The sequence below is a fragment of the Ursus maritimus genome (assembly GCF_017311325.1).
Source record: "Ursus maritimus isolate PB19 chromosome X unlocalized genomic scaffold, ASM1731132v1 scaffold_X1, whole genome shotgun sequence".
NCBI classification, from domain to species: domain Eukaryota; kingdom Metazoa; phylum Chordata; class Mammalia; order Carnivora; family Ursidae; genus Ursus; species Ursus maritimus.
This window is the reverse complement of record NW_024423319.1, coordinates 4,020,908-4,026,069: the sequence shown is the minus strand read 5'-3', so window position 1 is coordinate 4,026,069 and position 5,162 is coordinate 4,020,908. Positions and strand designations below refer to the sequence as shown.

The 5,162-nt window shown below is 60.3% G+C and overlaps 1 protein-coding gene across 2 annotated transcripts in view; it reads right to left on the bottom strand.

The window, feature by feature from the left end:
- Window positions 1-2,785, bottom strand: part of BCORL1 (BCL6 corepressor like 1) — a 62,928-nt gene extending 60,143 nt beyond the window's left edge. Inside the window, exon 1 of one of the 2 annotated variants that reach the window (XM_040627296.1) lies at window positions 2,651-2,785. The gene's annotated coding sequence lies outside the window, so the exon portion shown is untranslated. Of the gene's footprint in view, window positions 1-291; window positions 463-2,650 lie in introns of those variants that run through there. The other variant, XM_040627286.1, reaches the window with a different exon arrangement.
- Window positions 2,786-5,162: the final 2,377 nt, after the last annotated feature.

Below are 5,162 nucleotides of genomic sequence, written 5' to 3'. Positions count from 1 at the left end.
GAAGAGGACGGCGCCCCCGGGGGGCAAGCAGAGCGGCCGCGGGGCGAAGAAGGGACAGGGCTGGGAAAAGGCTTAAGATAGAAAGAAGCGGGTGGGGGGGATACGAGAAAGCCGGGGAGTCAAAAGGGGTGGAGGGGTTGGGGGAGAGAAAAAAAAGACGCACCTGTTCCCGGGTCGGCTCCGCGGGGAGGCTCAGGCCGCCACCCGGGCTCCCTCTTACCCACTCTGAGCCGCCACCCGCCTAATACTGCCCCGATCTGATGCCCCCCTCCGCCCCTTATCGCCACCGACCTCCTTCTCCTCTCTCTCGGCGGCGGCGGCGGTCGGACTCTAGGAACTGAGAGGAAGAAGGGAGGGCTCGGCAAAGCGGAGGAGAGACAGAGCCACACACTGGCAGCAGCCGCGGCCAGCGAAAGAGTGAGGGGGAGAGCGGTGTGTGTGTGTGTGTGTCTGTGTGTGCGAGCGAAGCCTGGTGGAGTGGGTGCCGGTCGCAGGGCTCGACGGGAAGTGGAGTCCGGCGGGGTTCGCGGGCGGCGCTAGCCGCCGCTCCATGGGACTACAACTCCCAGAATGCCACCTGCCGGGGGGGGAGGAATGGGGAGGTGGAGGCGAAGGGAGGGAGAGAGCAAGAGAGGGAGGGACGAAAGCAGGGAGCAAGCGGCGGCGAAGGGGGCAGAGCCAAGCAGCCCCGGTGACACTGGGAGGGGAGGGGAGGAGGAGGGGATCGCTGCGAGGACCAAGCGGATTCCGGAGAGGGAGGCAGCAGCAGTGGCTGCAGCAAGCCGGGCAAAAAGCTAGACTCCCAGGAGAGGCGGAGGCGCTCAATCCTAGGGGCTGCAAGAGCCCCACGCCCCCAGCCCTCAGTGTCCCTCGAATGGGAAGGTTGAGGAAGGGAAAAGATCAGGGCGCCAAGGCCAGGGGTTTCTGTCTCTTCCCCCAAAGCTCTCCACCATATGCCCCTACCTGACTTTCTCAGGCCACTGGTGCCCGATCCAGTGTGCAAATCCAAAGACCCCAGACCTCCTCCCCTGCCGGGCAGCACAGAACAGACATGTTCTGTCCCCTTCTCCCAGGGGCCTGAGGGAAGCTCCCCTTGCTGGCAGGGTGTGACTCCCCCCTTCTTCCCGCCCCCCCCCCGTCGTCGCCACCCCCCATGTCCCTTCCTAGAACGCCTCCCCTGAAACCTGGGCTCGCTTCTCCCTACCTTACAAGAAACGGAGTCCCTCTGGGGGCGACTACCCAGCCCCCTCCCTTATACCAGGTCCCTACCCACCAGTATCTCTTTAGCGTTGCCCCCCTCACCGAAGTAATAGTGGGGGCGACCCGAGTTGGACTGGTGGGTACTTTCCCTCAGAGACCAGCCATCCTTGGCCACGACGACCCTGTGTAGAGATAGAGAAGCACATTAATACCGCCCCCCAAAGTTCGGATCCTCGTGGAAATGGCTTACAAGGAAAGAGGGGTTGGTAGTGGAAGTGAGCTGAGGGTGAATCTCAGTCCTCAACCTTGTTCTAGGCGTGGAAATCCAGGGATTCCTCCCTTTCCTTAAAAGCCATCAAATAGCTGGGGGGGGGGAATGGGGGTAGGTTATCTAAACCCCAATGTCCACAAGACTGGAAGCGACGCTACATGTAGGAATAAGATACGAACTAGGCTGCTGCTGCGGGAGGGAGAGTATACCGCCGCCCCCTTAAAACGCCGTCGTTCACCCCCAAACACATACCCCTAGGAGAGTCAGATGGCCTAGGAAGGGGGGAGGCGGTGGGAGTGCAGGAGAGTGGAAGGGTTGTGGCAGGGAGGGTCCGCGGCCCCCTGAGAGCAAAATCCAGATGCTAAGAGGTGGGGGGGGTGCGGCATAATTGCAGACGGTGTCTTTCCTTGCTTTTCCCGGAATCGCCGCCGAACACCGTCTAACACTCGCAGTTGCTTACCAGTCAGTCCCCTAGCCCCATTTGTGCGCGTGTGGCGGCTGGAGCCCGGGAAGCCCGGGCACAAACTCCGCGGAAGCTGGCCTTCGCTGCCGCCGCGCTGCCGCGGGCCTCCCTCCCTCCGCTGGCGGCCCCGCCGATCTACCTTCGCCCCCGGCCGAGGCCAGACCCCGCTCGCAACTCCACGCCCCTACTCCACCCCCGGCTCCCCCCTTCGCCCTCTCCCCGCGGGTCCGGCCCAGCCCCTAGCGCCGCCCCGCCCTACCGCTCGGTCCCGAGCCCAGCAAGTGCCCCGAACTCGCCCCCCGCCCCCACGCCCAGGCCAGTCCCGCGGGGCCTGGTTTCCCCCTCCCGCCGCGCCCCGCCCCCGAATCCACGTCCTACTTCACCACCCAGCTCGGCCCGGTCCGGGTTCGGCCCGCGCCCAGGCCACCGGAGTCTCCGGTTCGGTCCGGTGTACGGCCACCCACCCCGCCCTTGCCTGGGTGCCGGCCTGGCCCGCTGCCTGCGCCCGCCTAGCCGGCCCAGGCGTGCGGTCCGGGTCTGGGTCCCGGTGCCGGCCTCGGTCCCCGCGGCGCTGCCGCGTCTCGCCACGAGGGCTCGGTCCACGCAAGATCCGAACCCGCGCGGGGTGGGGACCGCGGAAAGCAAGTTTCTTTATCTTCCCTCCGCCCCCGCCGCAGGGCCGCGCCATCCCCCACCCCCCACGGCGCCCCCTTCACCTGGGCAGAGCCCCCCGGCCGCTGTCGCAACTTTGCTCTTCTCCACGCCGCCGGGGAAGCGGGCGAAGCGAGAGGAGGAGGGAGGTGGCGGGGGGTGCTGGGATCAGGCCGCTGGGCTCCGGGAGGACACGTGGGGGAGGAGGGGAAGGAGGAGGAGGAAGGGGGGGCGGGCCTGCAGTTCTCGGGGCTCCCCCTGCCAGCCCCGGGGAAGCCGGAACCTCTCCGGGCAGCCACAGACCCCGCACTGGCCACGGGGGAAGAACGGAGCCACCTTTCCCGGCCAGCCCCCGGCTCCAGGAAGGGGGCGAGCAGCGCCTCTCGGGGTCGGAGAGCGAGCGTTTTCGCTGGTGCTTTATGTGTGACTCTCTATCTCCGTTTAGCCTCCGTGTATGGGGAGGCGTGGGGTCTTGCATGCGGGGGGCGCCCCCGCCGGACGCCCCGCCCCTTCCCTGGCCCCCCACTTCCCTAACCCGGGCGACTTCGGTGCAAGGCTCTGGCGCTCGGGCACTGAGGCCGCCCGTGGGCGCAGCCCCAGCCCCGGTGCCGAAGTGGGACAGGTGCTGGGGAAGGGAAAATGCCGGGGCTCGCTGCCTCGCCTTGCGTCTCCCGGGCGGCCCACCCTTCGTGGCAACCTTCCGTGCTGCAAAACCCCTGGCCGCCTTCAAAGGACAGCTCCTGGCCTGGGCGTGGAGGCACATTTTGCGGGGGTTGGGGGGTGCCTGGACCAAGAGGCCCGAGGGAGGAGGGAGGAGGAGGGGAACGAGAAAGGTCTGTAAAGGGGGAATCCTGCATGACTTGGGGCCGATAACCTGGCTCGAGGAAAACTCAGCTTCTGTCCACCCCCCGCCCCGCCTTTCCCGGGCTCCTCAGCCACCAAACCAAGGCCCCTTGACCCTTACCCTTTACCCTAACGACTCCCCGCCTGGCCAAAGGAATAAATCCTTGTATGTGTTTACATCCCAGGCCATCCCTCCATCCCCAGGATTGAAGGGCTGAGAAGCCTGCGGTCCACATTGGAACTCTGATGACTTAACATTAACTCCGAAAAGGAGAGCAGCCGAGCTGAAGCTGCCGGCCGACTTGCTTTCAGTCTAAGGGTGTTTCTTAGCAGCTCCAACTCTGAGCCCGCGGTTGGGACTTCAAAGGCATAGGCTCAGCCTAGTGGGTATTAGGGGAGGTGCCCAGCAGTTCCTGGAGGGTTCAGGGCTTTATAAACGTGGAATGTGAAATGAATAGCAAGAATTTGAAAAAAAATCTTTATGTGCAGATATATTGATATTATTTATTATATATTTATCTATACTGAGGAAGCCAGAGGGTCATTTGGACTAGAAGGAAGCCCTGATGGATTAATGTCTTCCTCCTCCTCCTCCCTGCCCCCCTCCTTTGTCCCAGGCCCAGAGAGCTTCCATCTCTAAGCTATGGGGTGTCTTCTCTCAGTTGGAAGGACTTTAGAGATGGCAGCTGAGACTTGCCTGGTATGTCTCCCTCACCTGGTTTGAAGGAGGAGTATTGCGGAGGAGGGTAAGCCACTAAGGTAGCAGTGGCTTTGCTGTTGTCTAAGGCCTGGTGTTCTATGACCCCTCTGGCTTGTCCTCACCAGCCTCAAAATCTACTGCCAGCAATGTGGACATAACACTTGCCATTTTACTTTGCTTTGGGAACTTCTTCACTAGCTGTCTTACTTGGCCATTCCCACCCTCCTGTGCATCCCCCCGCCCCCAGCAACACACACACTGTAAAAAATGTTTGGCCTAAGTTGCACTAAGGAAAAGTGAAAATTTGAAATGATTCCTTTAAACTAATCAACATACGAATTCTACAGGCATTATTACGGTGTGAGGGATCACCTCCATTGGGCCTGATAATGCAGGCCCTACCAATTCTGCTTTGATTTAAATTGGCTGTCTTCACTGATTTTAATTCATCTGGTAATTACTAAATTTCCACTTCTCTTAAGGGCCTTAGGGCCTTGGGGCTACTTTGCTCTTTGGTTTGAGGCTGAAATGGATTCTGGACACCTCTGTTTCCCACTCATCTGTATCTCACCATTTGGCTGCATCATTTATCTGGCGAAATGAAGATTGGGGCAAGATGGTTATTTCCTGGTTGAAGCTCTAGCTTCTCTGAGCCCTTCCTGTTGGGGGCCATGCTTCCTGCCCTACAGGAGGTGATGGGAAATCAAGGAGCAGGGTGGGGAGAGCTGTGGGAAACCTTGTAAAGAGTAGAGATTAATGATTATTTTATTTGAGGCTAGAACCACAACATAATCATAATAATAATGATACCTTTGTACAATGTCAGGATGTCTATAAAGCCCTTTCACTTGTGTTCTTTCATTTGTTTTCTCACTACAACCTTCGATTTTGTAATTGAGAAAACTGAGTCTATGAGCATCTATGAGTGGCTTGCTCAAAGTCACATGGCTAGTGAGCTCCTGAACCAGGACTCAACCCCAGTAATCCTGACCCCACATCCAGAGTTCTTTTCAACATGGTATAGCACCTCCATT